Below are 25,422 nucleotides of genomic sequence, written 5' to 3' on the forward strand. Positions count from 1 at the left end.
TTAACAACTGGTGGGAACTGGCTCCAGCTCACCACTGCATGAAGGTCAGTATGAGAAGAAGAAATAAATGGAGCAATAAGACAAGGGGAAGGGGCAACATGCAGAATGTAATGGGTGGGCAGGAGATGAGATGTAGGCAGCTGAAGTGCTAACCAGGGCCTTGAAAGTGAGGTAGAAGTGTTTGAACTTTGTCTGAAAAAAGTCTGGGTATTGGTTAAGGAACTTGAGTGGTGTGATGTGGTAGAAGAGGCAGATGATTACTTGTGTTACCAGATGTTGGAATCTGGGAGGCCAGAGGAGATTACGGTAAACCAAACAAGAGAGAACAGTGGTTTGAACCCGGGTTTTGGCAAGGAATACAGAGAAGTGACAGATTTTAAATTCTGCAAGGATTGATAGGAACATGAAACAAGTGCTGACAGAAAGTTCCACTGATTGTGGAATTATGTAAGAAGAAACAAGACTTTTTTAGAATTATTTTGAAAGTTTATTTTTGAAGCAACAATATGAAGGACAGAAATGAAGGAAAAGTCTGTATTTTGCTACATGTAGTTTGTGCTAATCAGCACTCAACAATGTTGCCCTACAGAAACGCTCCAATAGTTCATTCTTCTCACTGCACTTTTACGTTTTAATGGGTATGAAGTCCACAGAATAGTAAATAATTACTTTGTGTTGGTGGTGCTGCTGCCGGCAAAACTGTGAAGTCCCTGCACACTAGTTCAGTAAATCAGTTTCATGCTTGGATAAATTAACATTAATATTGCCCTAAATCCTCTTGCAAATAAATTAAACTGCTCCCTTTCCTCCTTTGTTTTCAGTTACAGCAGGGGTGGCCAAAATGCAGCCTATGGAGTTCTACAAAGCAGCTCCAGGCTGCTTGGCTGGAGATGGAGCATCACATGCTGGGAGCGGTAATCTCCTAAATGGGTTAGCACTTTCTTGTTTGGAGTTTGTCTAGTGGGACCAACTAATGTGGTATGGTATTGCGACATAATGCTGTGTCACCCAGGCTGCCTTAAAACAGCAACAAGCTATTACTTAGTGACAAGTCATGACAAGACAGTCTTCTGGTTCCAAAAGCTGGGTGGAGTGCTAAGTGGGGGTGGCCTGGGAGTGATGTTGGATGGATGCATGCACAGCCTTTTCCTTCTTTAAGACGGGGAGCGCCGCCAACTCTTGTTTCAGAGGAACAGCCGTGTTAGTCTGTATTCGCAAAAAGAAAAGGAGTACTTGTGGCACCTTAGAGACTAACCAATGGATCTCAGGATATTTGGTGTTTTCCTTTAAAGCCCCAGCTCTTGGAGTCGTGAGCGTTTGTTTTTAAACAAATCAGGGTGGTTTTAGCCCTCTTCATAATGGGGGTGGGGGTGGGGGAGAGACTTAAGAAGATAAAGTAGGGTCCCAAGACGCAGCAGGCAAATACAAGGAATCCCAAACTGCTTATTTTCTAGCAGCTCCTGATTTGACCCCAACGGTAAGTGTGCTCGGGGGAAGGGGGACTCCTGGCTTTTGAATGCCTGGGGTTGGCAAGAGGCCTCCGCTGTGAGGGGTGGCAGGCAACAAGTCACCCCGATGGGAAGTCAGGGGAGCTGTTCAGTGTGTGTGTGGCGGCGGTGGGGGGCTGGCTCGGCATGAAAACAGCCCGCCCCAGCAGCTCGTTACCCCGCCCGCAGCCAGGCGGCAGGACGAGGGCCTCGGGGCAAAGGGCCCCGCCGCGTGTGAGGTGAGCCCCGCGCGGGGGTGGGGGCTCGGAAACCAAGCGGCCCGGCCCGGCGCAGCCCAGCTCGGCCCGCCCCGGTCCCGGCAGCGCCGCCTCCTGCCCCTCCCGCCTCACACACAGACGCTTCCTGCGCGGGGCCGGGCGCAGCGGGGTCGCGGCGGCGGCTGCCGAGTTAAAGGTCCGGGGGCCGGCCCGGCGCGGCTGCAGGGGCCCCGGCTGCCCGGGGAGCGGCCCGGACGCGGTCTCCGCGGCGTGCCCGGCAGGGAGCCGCCCGAAGCGCCGGGGAGGCGCGGGCGGAACCGCCTCTGGACAGGGCCCCTCGGGCCGGGGTCGGTAAGTGAGAGGCTGGGCAGGTAGCGCGTCCCCAGGCCGCGGGCGGGATCCCCGCTGCCCCGGGCGCTGGCAGCGGAGCAGCGTCCTGGCAGCCGGAGGCGGCGGCGGCTCCTCACATTACTGGCGGGTGAAGTCATCGTGTCCATTGTCTCCCGTCAGCTCCCGGCCGGGCCGCCAGCGGGGGGAGCCCGGGCTGCGGCGCCGAGGGGGGCGCGTCCCCCTCCCTCGCCGCACACAGCCGGGAGCTCTGCCAGGGCCGAGCTGGGGGGCGCCGCCGCGCTGTGGCCCCGCACGGGGTGGGTCAGGCTCTGCTAGCGGGGGCCGAGGCTCCCCCTAGGGCGAGGGGGCCTGGGAATGGCTACCGGGTGGGGAGACGTTACTAGCCCCTTGTCCAGCTTTGCCATTAATCCCCAGGCGGGGAGACACTGTGAGGAAACCCCCCCCCCTTCCCCAAAAATCATTGTGGGGCGCCTGTAGCACCCACACCTGGAAATGGGTCTGGCGCAGCGACTAACACACGCCTCTTGAATTGAACCTTAAAAGTAACCCTGGGTGGAGAGCGGGAGAGAGGCTAATGCCCCCACCACAAGAGATTGGATTACATCTACTTAAGACCCATCATCTATGTAATGGGCCAGTGCTAGTGTAGACAAGCCTCCAGGGGCTGCTGCTGGCATGTTTAATATGTGGACCTGATTGGAGGGTAGTTAAGTGGTTAATGCCCCTTGGTGCCTTGTCTACACTAGCATTTTTACCAGTGGGTTTGCACTGGTGGTAATGTAGGAGCGGGAGATTTTCTCCCAGAAAGTCTGGTTTGGACACAGCCATAGAGCCTTAAAATTAGTGGGTGAGGGTGTGGTTGGGGTAGGAAAATAGAGCTGGAAACACAACCTTAAAATGAAATATCCAGGGAGGACCCCCACCCCACCAAACAAATGACTGAGGGACCTGAACTGGTGCAGGTCTGCAGGTGGCATCCCCTGGGGCTCTACCCATGAATAAGGACATAAGGGGCAGCTCTGCTTGAGGGAGTCTCCTATGTCTTTTGGTTATGTTTTAAGAAGCAAGATGTAGAACACTAGTATCTGCATGGAGCAAACAAGCAGGGGAGGAGATTGGCATTGGTATTCTTGAGGATTCTTAATACAATATGACTATTTCCACATGGTGGGCACAACAGCTTTCATTTCTGTTAATGTTTTAGCGGGCATTGGTTTTGATTAGTGTTTTATATCAGCTTTTCCTCAAAATGTGATGCTAATCATCACCAAGGTCAAAATTGTGAAAAGGGCAAAGTGTATTTGAGGAGTGGGGAATTGCAGGGCTGAATGCTGCAGATAGGTCTAATCAGAACCTTAGATTTTCTTCTTTTATTTCCCTGGATATTTTTCTTTTGTCCCACTCACCTCCAAATAAAACTTCTAAAACAGTATTGCCAGTGGAAAGGCTGGATTTCAGCATATGGTGAGCTACTTTTCACTGTGTCCACTGCAAAGGAAGGTTTTCAGTTTAGTATTATGATTGAGAATGAAATGTTCTAATTCAGTTTTTTCAAGAGATCTGTCAACTGACTTGTGGATCAAATCTGAGGGATCCAAATGGGAGTAAAATATAAAATGGAAATTGCACAAAAGTGGCAAAATTCATTTGCAACTACAAAAATGGTGATGGCCTTATGTGACTGCACGGTTTTGCTAAATTTTACTCATGTTGAACTGTGAAACTGTGTTTGAAGCAGTTTATGTAGCCCAGTGCACATGTAAGTGTAGTTAAAAATCAGGAAAACGTGTAGGCATTTTGTTTTCTATATTCCCAGAAAATTAGTGCTGTTTTGCATTTTATTCAGATTGGAAAATGAAAATAAACCAGTCAGTTTCACTTTCTCTTGCACAGGCAGTAATGCTGCTGCCTTTTGGGACTACAGTTCTACAGAAAAAGGCTTATGTTTTAAAAAAAAGAATACATTAGTCTTGAAATTAGAAAAATCTGGCAAACATTTCTGTTTTATCAACACCCCCCTCCACCCCCCTTTTTTTTTGAACAAAATATAAATATTAAGGTAAAAAGTAGTCGTCGCTTTTAAATGATCTGAAGTCTAGGGCCTTGCTCAAACTCTCTGCATTTCCAGCCATTCTTAGCTTTGCAGAAATGAGGATAGGTTTGATCATTAATTCTAAAATTGGGAACTGAAAAATAACTGTGTCTTATATATGCAAAATGGCAGGACTTGTATGCAAGAGTCATCAGAATTCTTAAATTTCTGTTTAGTTATGACAGCAGTGGATCAGGAAGAGGGAAGATATTTGACGGATGCAAATGTGTGTACCTTTATAAAGTATGTCTGTCTTGTCCCCTGAGTTAACAAAATGTTATGACTGTTTCCCTTCTTATTTGTCCAGTAAGTAGGTTGCTCTTCCATACATCTTATTAACTTCCTTTTCCCCCTGCCCCCTTTACCCTGTTGTGGTACCCACCACAATGCTCTTGCGGGCAGGACATCTGAATCCTTCCTTAGTACTAAAAATCCTGCGTTGAGGCCAGTGACAAAGGGGCTGTGAGCTTTCAAGTGCAGCAGCTATTTTTTTTGCACCCATGTCCTTTTATGCCCAAGTGCATTGTCTCTGGTATGTTGTTACTTTATTCTGGCCCTTGGCCTTGGAGAAATCATTCTCTAACATGCACCCTGAATTATAATGCAGTCTGCTGTCGATAAGTCACCAGATTTTGGAGAAGAATTTTTAATAATTAAAACAGGAGCATAGACACACAAGCACTTGAATTCCAAAGTGTTTGGTCTGACTCCTAATCTGTAACAGGAGCCAAGACTCAAACTGATTCTTGCTTACGGTTAATAAAAGTTCTTCATAGGACCAGTTCTAATGTTCTATGGTTGTTTACTCATAAGGGAGCTAATTTCTATTTTCCTTTCCCTCTGTATTTATTCCAGCTGTAAGTTTCCAGTGTCACTTCTGCATTAGCTGATGGAAGATGTGTAACTATGGATGAACCAATGCACAACTTCAAGATAAAAATGGTGTTTTATGTTGAATTGCTAAGTACAACTCACTTGCACAGGGAGATAAACTTCCACCAAGAAGGTAACAAGATGCTTTAAGCTTTGTTTTTCAGTGACTTGTGATATTTTTATTTTCTGTAATAAAAAGCTACATAAATACCTAGTAGAATACAAATTTTTTAGTACATTTGATTAGTGGCAGAAGGTGACTTTTTTTTTTTCCTTTGACTCAGACTTATATGCAATTTGCCTTCTTGATACTCAGTCTTCCATGTTTTGTGTGTGTGTTTTTTTGTTTTAATCTTGAGTGAGGACATTTTCAAGAAAAACACAAGATATGGCTATCGTTTCATTTGTAGATTTCTATTAGTCTGTTATACAATAAACTAAAACTAGAAAAATGGGGAAAAAAATCAATAGCCATAAAAGTACTAATCACTTATCAAATACAGATAAATGACCCAAGCTAGGATCTTCCAAACTAAGGACCATTGCTAAAAAGAATACAATTATGATCCCATATAGCCACTACCCTCAGTACTTTCCTTATCAGAAGGGAAGGATTGGCAACATTATTAAAATGTAACTACATTCTGGTGTTCTATAAAAGTTTTCAGTGAAAACAGCTAACTTCTGAACATTTTTTTGAGCAGACAGGGCCATCCTTACCCAGTTTCTGGAGCTCAGGGCATAATATTCTGTGGGCTTGCGGGGCCTTTTACCAATGAAAGAGCCTTACACAGCAATATCCTTAGCCTCTATTTATTAAGTTACCAAAACAGAATGCACATGCTAAGCATATAATATAATGATCACCACTCCCAATAAGGCAGATGAACTTTTCCTAGTGGCCAGTCAGGATCTGGTCATCTGGAGACTCCAGCGTCTGCATGATATAGTTGGCAGGGTATTGAGGACTGGCAGCTCTGATCTTGGGTTGTGTCCTGGAGTTGGTTCCAGAGAACTTCCTTTTGGACCCCAGTTTACGTTGTTAAACTTGAGTCCTGCTTAGCTAAACCTTAACCAATCATTTTAAACTAAAGTACTACAAAACAGTATTTTTAACCAATTCTAGCCCCTTACGAAACAATATTTTATCCAATCATACCCCACCACCTTAGTTGATTTAAATCTTGCAAAATTAGTCATGCAACAGACACACCATGCAGTTAAACAATAGAGAAATAGGGACCATAAAAACAAAACAATAAAGAACTATAGATTACACATTCACAACTTTTGAGAAGTGGTTCCTTGCCAGACAGAATGCTATCAAACAAAGTTTTCTTTAAACATCTTAAGATTTGTTTCTTTATCTGGTGATGGTGGGTACTATTGGGACAGGAGCACCTTCTTAACAGCCCAATATTTCATTGTTTTGATGTAATTTAGATGGAGTGTCAGGATGAGACGTTCTGCTCCTTGGCTCATGGCTGCTGCTGTCCTAATGCGGATGCAGAAAAAGGCTTCAGACCTCACAAAACATGTCTTCAGAAAGACAATTGAAAGGTGCCCATCAGGAATTATGAGTTTGCTGCAGCTGTGCTTATCATAGCTTAACTGTTCCTTTATATTTTCTAAGTAGTTCTTCCTGACATACACTTCATTTTATCCAAATAATCTAGAAAATACTCTATAAAACACCTACTGGCTTTTAATGTGGTAATTGACATAGCTCTGGACTTTCTAAAGCTGCCAAACAATGTTATGGCCATCTCATTTGTAGTCCACTGGATTTTCTGGCACGTGGGGGATGGAGCTTTTCTTTTAAACTAAAGCTCATTGCCCTTCCCTTCAATAGTCCCACATATTTTGTGGAGGAACTAGACTATGCCCTCAGGGCTGTTTCTATGGAATTCTCTCATTTTATCCTTTTCACAAATTATCCGTGTCACCTCAAGTTTTGGGAATTTTTTTTTAAATGAGTATCAATTTTAGCAGTTGACTACTTTAATCAGATTTCATTGAGAATAAATTGGCTGTTTTGATGGAATCTGGGCAAAAATTATTTCAAGTCAGTGATGCCTTCTAGTTTTGAAGAAAAGGTACTTTACAGAATGGCACTTTTTTTCCAAAACAGGAAAAACTTCCTTTTCTGCCAAAGCTCCAAGACATCAGCACAGCCATGTTCCTGTTTCCATATGAGTAGTTCCTGGGAGCCAGCTTTATCCTATTTAATTTTTGGAGAAACAGCTTTCAAGGTGAATTATAATGGTTGTGAACCTCAAAGAGATCATTTTATTAAAGACTGGAGGTTTGGGCTGGAAACTGTGCCATGTGAACATGGGTTACTGAACATAGGGATTTTACAGTGCCTATCAACTTAAGGGAAGCTTACTGTCAAGTTTCTATCATTACAGCACCAGTGTTCCTAAAGTATGGTATACCAGGAGTATATTTTTTTATTCCCTCCCTCCCCTTTAAACACTGTCTGCAGAACCTGAACCACAATCATGACGATGACGACAGTTGTAGCCCTTCAAAAAGGGGAGATGTTGATGGGGCCCTACCTAGACACTTTACTCATCCAGTTCCCTTTCTGTGAAGGAACAGAACTTTCAGTATATTCTAGTTAACTAGCTTAGTGGTAAACAGGAATGGGCATGAGGGAGAATGTTGACTGATACTTCTGCAGTAAATCTTTTTCTGGAGACTCCGATAAGACATCAAAGTAGAAAATTTTTTTTCCCTTCATGAAGAGGGTGGAATAAACTGATCCATTCAAACCAGATAGTTTCAGTCTTCAACTACACCAGTCCCCCAGAGCTTCAAGTCACCTTTTCAGGCTTGAGGATTTGGTGCTGTACACTGTCCAGACTTCAAATGCTGCAACTCTTCCTGTCAGTATGATCTCTTCTTAGTCCCTCTGATTCCGTGATACTTTAGTCACTGAACAGCCAGACATGGTAGAAGTGTCTTTTCGGTTATAATTGGACTGACCGCATGTTATAACAGAAACCAGCAGGCTGTTTGGAAATCCACTTAGGCGCCAGGATGACCTAGGCCCTTCGCTTCATCATCATCATCTAGGTAAGCATACTAATGCTACATGTTTGGAAGACAGGACAACCAGCACCACAGGGACATCTGACTTTGAACGGATGGTATGTCTGTAGTGGCCTAGCCCAATTGGCAAGGGGATTGAAGAGTAAAGCCCAACAGGAAACTGGTTCTTTTGGTCAGTTGTGCAGAAGTATCCTCGCTTCCCCCCCATCTGCTCTTCATGTTTTCAGAGCCAACAGTTTTACAATAGACTTGCTGATTTGCAAACAAGTTCAGCTGTGAGATCTGAGTCTGGAAGCTAAATTCTTTAATCTTGACCAATTAATAATGTATCTTCAAGGAAGATTTCTTTTCCACAAAGGAATCAATGTCCTGCATCAAATACCTCACCCTAGGAGATCTAAATCAGTACTCCATTCTTTATTCTTTTGCTGTTCAACCTAGGAATACACTGCTTATTTATTACTTTTCTCCAGGGGGTACTTTGCACTTGTCTCAGCTTCCTACCAAAAGTGATCTTTTTCCCCTGCTTCCACATAAGGGTATAGCTATTTACTTTTGTTGCCTTTATAAATTAAATAGCAAGATACTTGTATTTTGTTTTAATATTAGAGCCTAAATAGAGAGCCTAAATCATGTCTCCAGAGGAAGTCAGAAGCCCTGTTCATTCAATTTGAAGGTCATAAATGGAGCTGCCACATTTTCAGATTGTCTAACCAAATGGACCCTGAATGGTATCCAGAGCCTACAAAGCCAAAGTGCTGGTGTGCCTGGGAATGTGTAAGATTCCCCATTCAAGCATCCTAGGCTAGGAGAATAGAGAGAGGAACAGTGCAAAGCTACCTCCTGGTGATTCTTCCCCATTTTCCAAAACTCTGTGGTCTTAAATGTCTGTACCTGAACTGATACTGCATTTGGTCACTGGATGCCAAGAATATTTCTCAGAGTTCCTACCTGACTCCTCCTCCTTCTTCTTGCCACCTTTGCTTGTTCCCCTTTTTGTTGCCCAGGTTTACATTTTCTTGTGTGGTGGACTTCTAGTCACAACTCTTATCTGCATTAGTGGCAGCGAGTCTCAGAAAAATGAACCCTTCTACCTCTTCTGTGATCTGACACCATTGCAGACACCCAACCAGAGTAAGAGTACAAGAAAGCCTCTAAGTCTCAATGGAGGAATACAGAGTTTTCACTATTAACAATTAAGTGACAATTCCAGGATAAAGTAGATCATGGATTAACTAATTTGTTTTCAGCTGTGGAAAACTCAACAGGAATAAAGAGAAGGATGCACCCTTCCTTGCAAGAATGCAAAATATCTTCACTGGGACAATCTGCACCTTGCCTGACTAAGGAAGGAAGAACAAAAACTCTTGTTTTCAGCACTTGTTTAGCCAGATCATAGAAAAACAGCTACACAGATAAATTTCTCCTGTATTGCCGATTCAAGGTATTAGACGTTATTTGATTTAAAAAAATGTTCAAATCATGGTTTCCACAATACTTGTTTTTTGTTTTCACTACCTGCAGTATAACTAGTGTACTTTTAAAGCTAGATCTTTTGTTTTCAAAAGACTTGCAAGGAAGGTCATGCAATAATACTGCAGACCTGATTAGGTTTTTTTAGTTAGGTGATTAACATTGCCGGGGGCTTACTAGGCCTGAAAGTAGTGCCATTATGATAGAGAAGATGTATGGATAACTAAGCAGTAAACTGCAGCAAGGTATATTCTATAGGCCATATATATATATATATTTTTTTTTGGCAAAGCTTCTTTGACTTCATTGCAGTTATGCTTTATTTAGCTCTATTTGGCTGTTGATTCATGCCTTTGGTTTGTGCTGCCAACCACCAGAGCAGTGCATCAATAGTAAAGAAATGCATATCTTTGACATGTTTTAGTGCTACTGAAGTACATCAAAAATATAGCGGACAGTTTTGATCATTTAATGGTAGTGTGTTTGGGGATTGAAAGGAAAATAATTTCACTATGCTTAAAAAAATTTCAGAGAAAAAGTTAGAACTCTAAAGGGAGCAGGGCTGGGGGCCTCCAGTTTTCAATACAGTAGACCATATGGCAGTGGAAGTTAAAGGAAGCTTAAGTAGATTGTTAGAGATACTCAATCCTGAAAAGATTGAGGCACATGCTGAACTTCACTCATGCAAATAGTCTGTTTCAGGTCAGTGGGATGACTCAGATATGTGAAGTTAAACTTGTTCCTAAGTGTACACTTTTCTTTATCAAAATGGTCTTAAACAAGGAAGCTCAGAGATGAATGACTGGAAGATAAACCATGTTTGAGTGACTTCCAGTTATGTGCATTTAATTCATTTGTCAGTGATGAGCAGTACCAGTGTTGCATTCATTAGTAGTTGGTACATTAATCTCAAATCACCAGAAAGGCCAAACTAACTAATCAGAGTATGGCTTTGAACAATAATTCTTCTTAGAGTAATTTTACATGTCTATGCCATAGTAGGTGTGTGCGCGCGCCTTTGGCACAATTGTCAGAGGACCTTTTCCCCTCAGCAGTACTGGTCAGGGCAGCTCGAGTGCCCTCCATCACTGTGCACCACTGCCTGCTGGTATAAGAGGGCAGAGCTGCCCCTGAGTCCACTCGGTTCCTACTGACTGCCAATGATGGTTGTTGAAGTGCTTCCAGACTTGCTCTTGCAAGTTTATTTCCTTCACTCTTTGTCTGTGGTATGTTTCTCACTTAGTAGTTAGAGGTTTTACCCAATTTTATTTTTGATATTAGAGCTATGCCTCACTCTCTGGGGACCAAGTAAGTGATGCCAGACCGATGCCAGTCAGTGACCTGCACCCCAGTTGCCTGAATTTTCTGTCTGGGGGTGTCCCACATCAGTGACAAGTATCACATTTGCAGAGGGTTTAAGGCTCGCTCAAAGACAGAGCAGCAAAACTTAAGTGTCTCCTTATGGAGGTGGCACTTTGCCCTCCATAGAAGCTGTCCGGTTCAGAGCATACTCAGAGTATGGCGATATTGGAGCAGAGTGTGCCTCCCAAGATGTCTTCAGCACTAAGTTCTATGTCTCCAGTACCGAAGAAGAGAATCAGATCTGAGAAGGACCCGGTACCTCATCCAGCTAAAAGCAAGATCTCTGGGAGGGACTCTGAGGGGAAGCTTTCCCTAGAGTGTTCCTCTGCTGCAAAGACAAGTTTAGTCAACTCCAGAACCTGTGCCAGGTCCATCGAGGCCAACCCCTGAAGTTTCTATTTGTTAGACCCAAGACCTAGTCCTGGTATTGATGCCAGCACAAGCATACGCTTCTACAAAAGAATGACTTAACCTTTCTGTACCAGTGTCCCCATCTATGCAGGAGGGGTTTCAGATGGTATCCGTGACTGTAATCTGTACTCTAGCCCCACAAGAACATTCAATATCAATGCTACTTCTGGTACCTAGGAGGCCAGTATATTCCAAGGGCAAGCCGCAGTTAATATGCCCGGTAATACCACCTCTGGGTTTGGCTTACTTGTCTCCTGTCCACACTGGTTCTGCTCCACCGTGATTGCAGGACTCAGTCATCTTTGTCAGATTCAGAAATGGGGCCCACCACCAGGTCTGTGGCCATTCTGGACACTATGGGGTGTCCCTCCCCTTGATAGAACCTCTCCTCACCTGTCTGACTTGACTTCCTCGAGAGTGCACCAGGTTCATCAGTACCACAGACCGGGTTCTTAGATAACCAGTACCATGCAACTGGCAGTTGCTTAGATGGCTTCTCCACTGAAAGAGGCAGATCAGTCATTGCCTCAGTGTCCTGGTGTATGTCCTTCCTCATCTCCAGATGAGTTTGTAGAAACGGTGAGCAATTTTTTTCCCCCCAGCACCAGAGGATTACAGGGCTCACAAAGAACTGCTTAAAAAAGGACTCAGATATTCAAGCAGAAGAGGTTCACCAGAAATCCTACAAGCCAGTAGACATTTTAGCTTCTGCGGGACCCTCCCAAGTGGTGCTTCTGATAAAGCAATTCTGGAACCAGTTTAAATGCTTTGGCAGACCCCTTCTACTGCCTTCATTGAAATAGACAGAGAGGAGATACTATGTCCTTCTAAGGCCTTCAAAGACCTCTTCTCTCACCTGCCCCTTGTCTCTTGGGTGGTGGCAGCAGCTGAGTAGCGGGAGAGGCAGGGTCTCCCTGCATTGACTCCAAAGAGTAAAGAATCAGAGGCTGGACCTGTTTGGTCATAAACTTTGACAGAAGGGCTGCAGCAAAGAATTGCTAATCAGCAAACTCTCCTAAGTTGTAACAACTTCGCCCTATGGGAACACATAATGAAGTTAAGCTACAAGAGAACTCCAGGTGAGAGTTCACTCTTATGGTAGAGAAGAGTAAGCTGGTGTAAAGGACAGCTCATCAAAACAGTTTGGATGCAGCAGACTCAGCAGCTTGTTCCATGGCATCTGTTATTTTTATGAGGTGGTGTTCATGTCTGTAATTCTCTGGTCTCCCTCTTGTAGTACAGTAGGCCATCCAGGATTTGCCATTTGAGGGTCCATCCCACTTTTTGGAAAAGACAGATGATAAGCTGCGTAGCCTAAAAGATTCAAGGGTAGCACTGAAATCCCGTGGAATTTACACATGAGCAACGAAGAGGAGAGGATTCCAGTCTTAGTAGGCTCATAGATATAAGAGCTTTATACCTTGGCCCCAAGACCTGCTGAGAAAAAGGTGCAGGAATTACTGGAGGTGATCACCACCCCCCATCGTGCAACAGCAGGTTCCTCTCGACCAACAGCACAGTCTAAACATGCATTTTGACAGGCCTGTCAAGGGCAGCATACCAATACTTGCAGACCGATCTGTTCCTGCCAGTTATTTATCCCACTTCCTCCATACTTGGACTCATGTCATATTGGATCGTGCAAGCTAAGCATAGTGGATCTGGGGTAATCCCTTGAATTTGTTTTTGTCCCCAGTCTCTCTTCAGGGATCAGTCTCATGAGACTGTTCTTCAACAGAGGGTCCAATCTCTCCTTCTAGCAGGAGTAATAGAGGAAGTTCCTCTATTCCTCGGGGGAAGGGTTTTTATTCCTCTACTTCCTTATTCCTAAAGCAAAAGGCAGTCTGACCTATTTTAGGTCTAAGAAAGTAAAGTTTTGCATCGTTACACCTAGCTCCCCTCATTCCTTCCATGGAACAGAGCAACTGGTATGCTGCCCTTGACTTAAAGGGCACTTACTTCCATACAGTGATTTGTCCAGACTGCTCCAAGTTCCTCAAGTTTGTAGGCCAAATGGAAGCACTGTGAATTGGTAATGTGTTCCATTAGCTATCAACAACCCCTCTTGTTTTCACAAAGTGTGTGGAGTCAGTAGCTGAATATCTGAGAAGACTGGGAAACTGTGTATTCCCTTACTTGGGTGACTGGTTGGCGAGGGGCCAGTCTCACTTCCAAGTGCTGTCCAGCATGGCAATCATTCTGGCCACCTTCAATGCATTGGTCTTACTCGGTTAAGACATATCAATTCTAAAACCTGTGCAAAGAATAGAGTTTATTGGAACACTTCCAGGTGCTATACAAACCAGAGTGTTTCTGCCCCATTGAAGATTCCAAGTGCGCCAAACCCTTTTATTGAATCTAAAAGCATATCCCATTACTACAGCACACATTTGCCTCAGACTTCTGGGGCAGATGGTAGCGTGTACCTCTCTGGCACAACACACCAGACTGCGCCTCAGGAGCTTCAGGGTTGGCTGCCTTCAGTCTGTGTTCCCCATTGTCATTGTCGAGACAGATTATTTCTTGTTCTAGAACTAATTTTGTCCTCTCTGGACTGGTGGACAGGTCCTCAGAACATTTCTACAGGAGTCCTTTTCATTTCTGTGCAGCCATCGCTCACAGATGTCTTGTCTCTGGATTGGGGGGAACGCGCATCAGAATCCTACAGGCGCAAGGGATGTGGCCCTCACAGGATCTGAGGACTCGTACAAACATCTAGAAACTACAGTAGAACCTCAGAGTTAAAAGTATCAGAGGGGGTAGCCATGTTAGTCTATATCCACAAAAACAACGAGGAGTCCGGTGGCACCTTAAAGTCTAACATTTGTTTGGGCATAAGCTTTTTGTTTTTTACCCACAAAAGCTTATGCCCACATAAATCTGTTAAGTCTTAGAGTTACAAACACTTCAGAAATGGAGGTTGTTGGTAACTCTGAACAAAAACGTTATGGTTCTTTCAAAAATTTACAATTGAATATTGACTTAATACAGATTTGAAACTTCACTATGCAGAAGAAAAATGCTGCTTTAAACTATCTTTTTTTAAAGTAAAACAAGCACAAACCATTTCCTTACCATGTCAAATATTTTTTTAAATTTTCCCTTTTTTTTACCATTTAACACAGTGCTGTACTGTATTTGCTCCTTTTTGTCTCTGCTGCTGCCTGATTGTGCATTTCCAGTTCCAAATGAGGTCTGTGGTTGGCCAGTCAGTTTGTAACTTTGAGGTTCTACTGTATGTGCTACCCATCTAGCCTGCTCAGCCTTCTGTCCCCGTGTTCTCGGCGGGAAATCTGTTAGTGTTAACAGAGAATATAGAAACTATGTTTATGTAAACAAACAGGGAGGGGCCACATTCTTCCCAACTGTGCCAGAAGGCAATTCTGCCTTGGGAGTAGTTGGCGGATCGCTTAAGAAGGTCTTCAATGGTCATTTCATCTGGCTTTGGCCAGGCCCATCTTCCAGTTGTGGGGAGTTCCCCACGTGGACCTGTTTTCAACAAGGGTCGACGGAAAAATGTCATCATTTCTGCTCCCAAGGGGGGAGGGGGAGTCACAGCACTAGGGATTTGATGGATGCTTTCCCGCTATCATGGATGAATTCCCTGTTGTATGTGGCCTTTCCTCTGATACCATTACTATCCGGAGTCCTGTTCAAGGGCAAGCAGGATCATGCTTGCTGTAGGCATATAGCAGCAGCAGCATGACCTCAGCACTGGTTCTCAACTCTGTTAGCATTATTAGTGAAGCTTCCTCTACCCCTCCCATTAGATTCAGATGAGATTTCTCAGGACCATGGCTGTCTGTTCCATCCCAGTCTACAGGCCCTCCACTTGACAGTATGACTGGTTCCTGGCAAGCACCATTGGGAATGGCTGGTTTGAAGAACATTTCAGAAGGTGCTGCTTTATAGCAGACAGCCTTCCATTAGGCATACTTGTCTGGCCAAATGGAAACATTTTTTAGCTGTTTTCAGCGGAGAAATGTGCGTCTCCAGTACATGCTTTCATTAACCACATTTTGGATTATCTATTGCACCTAAAAACAGCAAGGCCTAACAGTTCCATTAAAGTATATTGGAGTGATTTTGGTATTCCACCCTCCAGTGGGTAGGTAGTAAATAACTTTTTTCCCCCCAACCCCATAACGATTAGATTTCTAAAAGGGTTGTACAGACTATACCCTCCAATACAAGAACCTGTTTCTCCATGGAATCCTTGTGGCACCTTAGAGACTAACATTTATTGGGGCATAAGCTTCCATGGGCTGTAGGCCCTCTGAAACCTGTTTTCCCCATGGGATCTCAACCTTGCGCTAACAAAATAACGGGGCCTCTCTTTGAACCTCTTGTGGCTTGCTCCCTATTCCGCCCCTCTAAGAAAGTGGCGTTTTTGGTAGCGATAACCTCAGCAAGGAGAGTGGGTGAACTGGGAGCCTTGGTTTCCAGACCCTCCTTATACAATTTTCCATAAGGCTAAAATTTACATTTGCCCTTACCCAGAATTCTTGACAAAGGTGGCTTCCAGTTTCCACATTAATCAGGCAATGTATTTACCAATGTCTTTCCTGATGAACAGAAGCTTCATTCATTGGATGTGAGGAGAGCAGTTATTTTCTACTTGGGCCACACTAGACCCTTTAGGTGTTCAGTGCAGTTATTTGCTGCAGTTGCAGACAGGATGAAAGGCAAACTGGTTTCAAGTTGGGATTTCCTCTTGGATTTCCTCTTGTTGGTGCTACCAATTAGGTAATGACATACCACCCCTTAGAGCATTAGCTCATTCAACTAGAGTGCAAGCAGTTTCAGCAGTGTTCCGAGTGCAAATACCTGTTCAAGTCATTTGCAGAGCAGCAACCTGGTAATCAGTACACTCTTGCTACTCATTATACCGTTTTGTCAATCCAGAATAATGCTAGTTTTAGACAAGTTGATCTACAGTTGCTGTTCAGGTAGAGTCTGAGACTCACATTAATCTGCTTGTGAGTCACCTACAGTGGAATGGATGTGCAATCACTCAAATTAAAAGGGTTACCTGCCTTTCCGTACTGTTGGTCTTCGAGATGACACGCATGTCCGTTCCACAAACCTGCCATCCTTCCCCACTCTGTTGGAGTCTATCTGGTAAGAAGGAACTGAGGAGGATCAGGGGTGACACTTCCCTCTTATACTGGCATGCAGTGGTGCACATCGGTGGAGGGCACTCAACCACCCTCATTTGTACTGTTGAGGGAAAAAATTCTCTTGACAACTGTGCATGAGGTGCACACGTATGCCTGCAGTGGATTGGACACGTGCAGCACATCTCAAATAACAAGAGTTACATTAAAGTAGGTAACCATTTTTTGTCTAAAGCCATACTTTAATATGTATTTTGCAAGAACTTTAATTTCTGTAAAATATATGAACTTTGTTTTTCTTTGGTGTATGACTATTTTGTTCTCTCTAAAAAAGACTCTTTTCAGTTGAACCATGGCTTAGCTGTTTGTAATGCACTGCAATGTGAGAATGCACTCTTGCAGTATTTGTTAGGACAAGGGCTCTTTCAGGCCAATGGTTGGCTTTATCTAGTTGTGGTGTTACCCAAATACCATGATGATGAGCGCATTGGAAATATCTAGATGAGTGGATATAGTTTCTGGGGAAATTATCTGTCAGTGCAGGTATATGGCAGACTTTTTTTGATCATCATCTACTGCATGGTTACACATAAATAAAATGAGATTAAATATAAAATTATACACAAACTGTATTTGAAAGGATGTTGTTAAGGTTGTAAATTGAAGGAGTCAAAAGATAAATGCTAGAATTAAGGAAGGTTGTGCATCCTTAATTCATTCACCGGTATGTATCCAATCTTAGTGTGTGTTTGTTCCCCCCCCAGGTCCCTTGAATCATTTAGTGCACACTTAATGAGCAGCTACTCAATATTTTGTTTTCTTCTTGTTCAATGTGTGGCTCCATGCCTTACTCACTGCATACTGTTCAAACACTGCTCTACACAGAATTTTTAATTTCCTCAGTCTTTCTGTGGCTCTGATTGCTATAGTGCTTTACAAACGTTAATTTATCTTCTTAAAACTTCTTTGGTGGAGTGTTAATCTCACTTTACAGATGAGGAACTGAGGACAGAGATAAAAGTAAAAAGTATCCAATAATTTTGGGTTCCCAGTTTGGGACAGGACCCAATTTTATTCTCCCCCCCCCCCCCCCCCCCGAGTACTTAATTATATAGCCCTTCATATTCAGGGACAGCTCCCACTGATGTCAGCTTTAGCTGTGAGTGCTCAGCATTTCTGCAAATCAACCCCACAATATCAAGTTGGGCACCTAAAAAATGAGGAACACACAATTAGTGACCATGTGTGACCTGATTTTTTTCCCCCCCTCCCCAAGCCTGATCTATTCTGACCAGTTCCCTGTCAAAGAGGCAGGACTCTCAAATCCATGGCACATCATCCCAGTTCCGTTTTCTTCCTCAGATCATCCCAGTTCCATTCTCTTCCTCAGTCCAGTTTTGCTCCACAGGTTTTTCATTCCAGGCCCACTTTCCTTTCCTTTCTTTCCCTATCCAGGCTCCCAGTCCCAATCTCCTTCCCCAGTAGTCCCATTTCCACCAGCCCTGTTCTTTGTCTAATCTACTTCTCTCCTTGCCCACTGGCCCACAGTTTTGCCCTGCCCATGTTCCCCAGTGTCATTGGTTCCCAGTCTGTCTCTCCCCAGAGTCCTCTTACAGTCTGTGTTTTCCCTCCCCCCCCACCTCAGCTCTTTGTCCCAGTCTGTGTGCCTAGAAAATTCCCCTCCCCTTGAGTCCTTGTAAGATTTGTCTCCCCTTCACCTCAGCCTCCCCACCCAACTTGTTCCCAGTCTCTCATTCTCTGTTCCTCATCTGATCTCAGCCTTCCCCCCTCTTCCACTTGAATTTCCAGTCCCAGTTGTCCCCCTCCTCCCGCTTTCCAGTCCTCGTCTGCCCTTACACTAAGCTCCTTGTCCCAATGTACTCCCCCAGGCCCTGCAGATCCATCTTGTGTCCCCTCTGCATTTGAATCAGGAAGCTTCACGCTTCTTGGGCCCGGTAGGGTGGTTACTGAGAGCACAGGAGAGAATCTCTCTGCTTTTGCTTCCAGGGCCAAGACCGGCCCCCACATGGACCCAAAGCAATTTCAGGGAAAGTTCTGCTTATCCCGGGGCTGGAGCTTGCTCAGTGCTGATCGAATCTTTGGAGATTTTAGTTGTTTAAACTCTTAAGTCTCTGCTAAGCATTTGTGAATTGTGACCCCCCCCTCCCCACCGATGCTTATAACATGACCAAATTTGATTGGATTTTCACAGGGCTGGCCAAAGGCACATCCTAATTTCAAGTCCCTGCTCCAGAGTGTGGGGATACTAGAGCCCTTCAAAGAAAAGTTTGCAAACATTTTTTAACGTAGGCAAAATGTATTTTTCCCCCTAGCCTTGTTCTTGGGAATGGCTGATCTTAGTGGCAATTTTAAAAAAAAAAATTTGCCTGAGGCAGATGCCCAAATGGTTTAAGTTTGGTGAAGTTATAAGTAGTTTAAAGTGGAGTCTTACAATGGGAGGTATCAGACAATCTTAATAGGCTGCGCTTCTAGACCAGCATAGAAATAAGAAATACATTTGATAAAATGTAGAAGTTGGGTGAGTCATAACACATTTGACTGCTTGTTACACTGGCTTCCAGCTTGAACAGTGTAAGGTGTTTTTTTTTTTTTCTTCCATCTTAGCGTAGAATTATTTGCTTAGCCTCCCCTCAGCCTTAGAGGGAGCTGCTGCTTAACTACAGTATACTACATCCACCCTTCCTGCAATCCTGCTGTTGCCTTTTGGAGTCAGCCAGCTTCTTAAGTGCTGCTTCACTCCATGTGTTGCACATTGCAGCCAATTAAATGTACAAAGTAGTGTGCTGTTTTCACACTGCAGCCCTGGATGATACATCGTAAAAGGATAGAGTGAAGCATGCCATCTTGTGAGCTCAGAAGCTTACTCTTTTATGTGAGCCATGAACTGCAAAGTGAAACTTACCAAAGACTTTATGAAATCTTAGAATGGACAGGCTAACTGCAGACATGGCACAATAAATTGAAACAGAGCAGGACAGAGAATAATCTATTAAAAATAGTTTTAGAAATCAAGAAAAAATGCTTGACAAACACCCTTTCCTCTCCTCCACTCCCCATATTTTTGAAAGGTAATACTTTCTTTATCTTTAAATACATTTGAACCCCGTTTATCCACCTTCAATTATCCAGCTCTCCATATTAACTGAACAGCCAGCGCACAGGTCCAGAAGCGGGTGACCTCTCGTGTGGCCACGAGATGGTGCTGCAGCCTTGCACTTTCCTATTCTTGGGATTATCCAAAGTTTTGAATATCCTGTTTGACCCCAATCCCAGTTATTTTAGATAAATGGGGTTCTGCAGTACTTATTTTTTCTTTCCCTCCATCTATTTTCATCTAATCCCAGCAGGCTTTTCTGTTACCTTATTTTTTAGTAAGGCACTGAATAACAAACAAATGCAAATAGAAAGGTATTATATCAGTACTAATAGTAGTTTTCTGTAGACCACCTACTTGTAAAAATTCCTAATATTTTAAATGTTCTATTTTTATTTGCAAATATGCTATTATGAAAGTTAAAACATAAACATAGCCTAAGCCCCAAAGTGTAGTTGTGTCTAGGGTGTTTATACATCACAAAAATGGCTACACTGGGTCAGACCAATGGTCCATCTAGGCCAGTATTCTGTCTTCTGGCAGTGGCTGGTGCCAGATGCTTCAGAGGGAGTGAACGAACAGGTCAATTATCAAGTGATCCATCCACTGTCTTCCAATCCTAGCTTCTGGCAGCCAGAGGTTTAGGGACACCCAAAGCATGGGGTTGTGTCCCTGATAGTCTTGGCTAATAATCATTGATGGACTTATCTCTCCTGGATTTATCTAATTCTCTTTTGAACCCAGTTATACTTTTGGCCTTCCCAACATCCCTTGGCAACAAATTTCACAGGTTGACAGTGCATTGTGTGAAGAGGTACTTTCTTCTGTTTTAAATCTGCTGCCTGTTCATTTCATTGGGTAACCCAGGTTCTTCATCTAGCACAACAGGGCTTCTAGTTGCTATTATGGTTCAAATAATAAATTTAAGCGATTTAACTTTAAGGTATTACCTATTTATAAGATATAAATATATCCAGGCTAACACACGTTCCTTTGCACTCAGTTCATGGTTGTGGGTTAGTAACTGTAAAGCACTCCTGTGTTCTGGTTGGCACATTTGACTGATTATGTTAATTGCAGTGATATTAGGAACTTTGTATAATGTGACAGAGTTCCTCCTCTACCTTGGTGGGTCCTGCTGTGATTCACAGCAGCCCTCAATTTAGCCACTTTCATGGCTCAAATCTGCCATTCACTCAGATAACCTCATCACTGGCCAGCATGGGGAAAAAGAGAAGAAGAACCCCCACAGTTTCTGCTGATCCACCATGTAGGTCAGGGAACAGCCCAGAGACCTCCCCTCTGGTGGATCCCACAGACCAGGTCAACTCCTCCTGTGTCTGATCAGGAGTTGGGAGGTTTGGGGGAACCCAGGCCCGCCCTCTACTCCAGGTTCCAGCCCAGGGCCCTGTGGAATACAGCTGTCTAGAGTGCCTCCTGGAATAGCTGCATGACCGCTACACTCCCTGGGCTACTTCCCCATGGCCTTCTCCCAACACCTTCTTTATCCTCACCACAGGACCTTCCTCCTGGTGTCTGATAACACTTGTACTCCTCAGTCCTCCAGCAGCACATCCCCTCACTCCCAGCTCCTTACACACCCACCTGATTAACTAGGAGGTTTTTAACTAGTTTCCTCAAGCCCCTGATTGGCTTCAGGTGTCCCAATCAACCTAGCTGCTTTCTGGAAGGATCTTAATTGTCTCCAGGTGTCTTGATTAACCTGCGGCAACTGCCATTTGGTTACCATGGTCACACAGATTTCTTTAGCCTGGGGCTAACATACCTGTTTCTCACTACTTTCCTATAGCCATCTGGCCTTGCCCCATCACAATAACTAGAACTTCATATAGTGATCTGCTTAAAGTGCTAAAGAACACTGATTGTAGCACTTCTACTGTTGGTTCTGTAGGAATGGCATAGCTTGTGCTATGTAGTTTTTATGTTTAACTAAAATGGTAAGATACATATTTAAATTACATATACCATAGCAAACTGCTTTTAAAAAAAACTTAATTGTGTTTTGAAAGATCCCCTTCCATAGCATAAAATGTCCCTTTTAATAAAATGTTAATGTCTTTGAAGTGGAATTATATAAGTGCTTCCTCTAGTGTATTTGTGTAATTATTTTCTTTGGAACTGTAGGAGGAAATAAATGATTTCAGGTAAACAGTGAGGTTTCTGGCATCCAGGAGAACTTCCTTCAAAAGTAAAGTAACTATTTTGGTTTTTTGACAAGTAAATCTGAACTTTTTTTTAAATCTTGCTGCGAGCTGTCTAAGACTTAGATTGTAAACTGAGACACTTTCCTTCTAGGTCCTTTAGGGAAGGAGTTACTACAGGAAGAGCCCCACTGGATTTATTCCCATCTATTGCATTATGAGGTTTAAAAGGCCAAACTTGCCGTTGGAGATGAGTTCCCATGCAAGAAAGAGGCATTCACTAAAGTTTTTCTGTAGTGATGTTCATAGAATCATAGAATATCAGGGTTGGAAGGGACCTCAGGGGGTCATCTAATCTAACCCCCTGCTCAAAGCAGGACCAATCCCCATCTAAATCATCCCAGCCAGGGCTTTGTCAAGCCTGACCTTAAAAACCTCAAAGGAAGGAGATTCCACCACCTCCCGAAGTAAAGGATTCCAGTGCTTCACCACCCTCCTAGTGAATTTTTTTTTCCTAATATCCAACCTAAACCTCCCCCATTGCAACTTGAGACCATCATTCCTTGTTCTGTCATCTGCTACCACTGAGAACAGTCTAGATCAATCCTCTTTGGAACCCCCTTTCAGGTAGTTGAAAGCAGCTATCAAATCCCCCCTCATTTTTCTCTTCTGCAGGCTAAACAATCCCAGTTCCCTCAGCCTCTCCTCATAAGTCATGTGTTCCAGACCCCTAATTGTTTTTGTTGCCCTCCGCTAGACGCTTTCCAGTTTTTCCACATCCTTCCTGTAGTATGGGGCCCAAAACTGGACACAGTACTCCAGATGCAGCCTCACCCATGTCAAATAGGGGGGAATGATCATCTCCCTCAATCTGCTGGTAATGTCCCTACTTATACAGCCCAAAATGCTGTTAACCTTCTTGGCAACAAGGGCACACTGTTGACTCATATCCAGCTTCTCATCCACTGTAACCCCTTGGTCTTTTTCTGCAGAACTGCTGCCAAGCCATTTGGTCCCTAGTTTGTAGCGGTGCATGGGCTTCTTCTGTCCTAAGTGCAGGACTCTGCACTTGTCTTTGTTGAACCTCATCAGATTTCTTTTGGCCCAATCCTCTAATTTGTCTAGGTCCCTCTGTATCCTATCCCTACCCTCCAGCGTATCTACCACGCCTCCCAGTTTAGTGTCATCTGCAAACTTGCTGAGGGTGCAGTCCACACCATCCTCCAGATCATTAATGAAGATATTCAACAAAACTGGCCCGAGGACTAACCCTTGGGGCACTCCGCTTGATACCGGCTGCCAACTAGACATGGAGCCATTGATCACTACTCGTTGAGCCTGACGATCTAGCCAGCTTTCTATCTACCTTATAGTCCATTCATCCAGCCCATAATTCTTTAACTTGCTGGCAAGAATACTGTGGAAGACTGTGTCAAAAGCTTTGCTAAAGTCAAGGAATAACACATCGACTGCTTTCCCCTCATCCACAGAGCCAGTTATCTCGTCATAGAAAGCCATTAGATTAGTCAGGCATCCAGCTACCATTATTAAAAAATTGTGGTAGCGTTTGGGATCCAAGTCAGGTCTTGGGCTCTGTTGTGCTAGGTAGTATATTGATTTGTATGAAAAGACAATGCCTGAAGTCAGAGAACCTACAGTTTAAGAAAAGAACATAAAATGAATGCTGGGGTGGGGTGAGGGAAGGGGACAGGACAGGACAGGGAAGACAAATATATACAATAAAAAAAGTAAATTTATAGGTAGAATAGTTGACTATCCCCATCTGCCCTTTACTTGCCAGTTTTTAATTGGCTGATTTTTTACAAGTATCATAAGAGATGTTTGTTTGTTCTCTTACTAATTCACCAAATTGAGATTGTCAATGGGGTTCCCACTCATTAGGGCAAATTAAAAATGTTCTACTGTATGCCTGTGCCACCTGTAGGCACAAAGCAGCTATGTTGTTTTTCCACTTTTAGCAGTCTAGAGGAGACATCCCTGTAAGCTTACCTGTGCTTTATCATGTCTTCATTCCTCTCTACATGCTACTTTTTACCCTGGTAGTTGGGATGAAGGATAGAGCTACATTTCTGATAGAATGCTAATGCTGATCCAAGCAGCTGTGTGGGAGTAGTAGAGCAACTCTATCCCTCTGTTTCTCTCTACCTAGAAAGAATCTTTGTTTCTGCTGGGAGGGGAGGAGTGGAGTTTAGTGGGAGAGGCCAAAGCATAGCCTTAATTGGGTGTATGCCCTCTTGGAAAGCAAGCAACCCTTTTAAAATACATTCAAGGTAGAAATATGTTTAGAATAGTGTGAGCATATTTGTACTACTTGTGGTGTACCTGTTCAATCAGTCCGGCACCTCTTACAAGCATGAGAATTAACTTAAATGTTAAATACCTAGCACTTGTCTAGTGTATTATATCTTCAAAGTATTGTGCAGGCATTAAATGAGACAAAAAGCAGATGTAAAATGGAATCTTATGCCAAAAGTAAAAAGCAAGTACTTTAATGTGACATTACAGTTGATTTTACATGTACAAAAGTCATCAGATTAAAATAGGATTCCCACTACAGTTGGAATTTAACTCTCTTGTACATATGCAATATTTCATGGATTTAGGATGATTCACAAATACAGTAGTTTCTAAGAAGGCCAAGTGATAGCTATGGTTCCCCCAGAAACCATCAGTTTTTTTGACTTTTTGAGCACACAAAATATGAACTATACAGTTACATATTTGGTTGGTTAACTTTCTCAACCAGACTTTTTAAATCTCAGAGCACACATTCCTCATTGCAGACTCTTTTTATTCGCACACTTTAACTTCAAATGCAGGAATTAGAATTAATCTGAGCATATAAAGAGATCTAATGCTTCTTAAAGTATAAAATAGTCTTCCTTTTCACACTCCTGATAACTCAAAAGGCTGAACAGGCTTTTACCAAACTTCTTGTTTCTTATAGTACAGTATACGAACACAAGACATTTTAATGATTTTTTTTTTCCCCTCAAAGTTTTAAATGCCCTAAAATGGCGTCTTAAAAATAATTCCTCTGAGCAGTAGCTCCAGAGTTGCTATTGATATTACTTTTTTAAATTTTAATAGCTTTTGTCAGTTTATAGAGGTCACTACATACTTTGTATCCAATCAGAGTGGCTAGAAGATAAAGACTAAACAGAATTTCAACAGGGAAAATATCAGTCTTACAAGTTTGCACAGTACATGGTAATTTTCTTAGGAGTGAAAGCTATGTACTATCAGTAAAAATTTAAGTTGCAACATTAAAATTAGAGGGTGCATTTGCTTTTTTTGTTTTTTGTTTTATTTTATAGTGGGGGAAAGAAATAGGAAACAGATCACTTTGCTCTTTGAGAAGCAACACATCTCTTCAGCTTCTGTGAATATTTACAGATTTTTAACCTGGTAGTGACATTTTAGATGGAAGTCTTTTCTCACCTTTGCTATTGTTTTGCAAGTCAGCCCAGTTGCGTGCAGGTCGTGTGTAATTCTCAATTACAAAACAAACGAAATCCATTTGAACAACTTGAAACTTCAGAGACCAGATGAAGAGGACTGGTTAGCATCTTGCTGTAAGGAGACATAACTTGTCTTTTCCTTTCTCTGAAAAAGCTACTATTTAGTCTGCTATTGGGCTCATCAGCTTTCTTATGTTAATTTGTTAGCAGTAGCAATTTTCT

The 25,422-nt window shown here is 43.2% G+C and overlaps 1 protein-coding gene across 5 annotated transcripts in view; it reads left to right on the forward strand.

The window, feature by feature from the left end:
• The first annotated feature begins 849 nt into the window (after positions 1-849).
• The window catches only part of RNF19A (ring finger protein 19A, RBR E3 ubiquitin protein ligase), an 89,244-nt gene continuing 64,671 nt past the window's right edge, over positions 850-25,422 (forward strand). The window contains exons 1-3 of one of the 5 annotated variants that reach the window (XM_075125023.1): positions 1,868-2,056; positions 5,004-5,154; positions 6,465-6,581. The gene's annotated coding sequence lies outside the window, so the exon portion shown is untranslated. Of the gene's footprint in view, positions 931-1,353; positions 1,478-1,668; positions 1,727-1,867; positions 2,057-5,003; positions 5,155-6,464; positions 6,582-25,422 lie in introns of those variants that run through there. The other 4 variants (XM_048841358.2, XM_048841356.2, XM_048841357.2 and 1 more) reach the window with 4 other exon arrangements.

This window comes from Caretta caretta, chromosome 2 (genome assembly GCF_965140235.1).
Source record: "Caretta caretta isolate rCarCar2 chromosome 2, rCarCar1.hap1, whole genome shotgun sequence".
Lineage (NCBI taxonomy): Eukaryota > Metazoa > Chordata > Testudines > Cheloniidae > Caretta > Caretta caretta.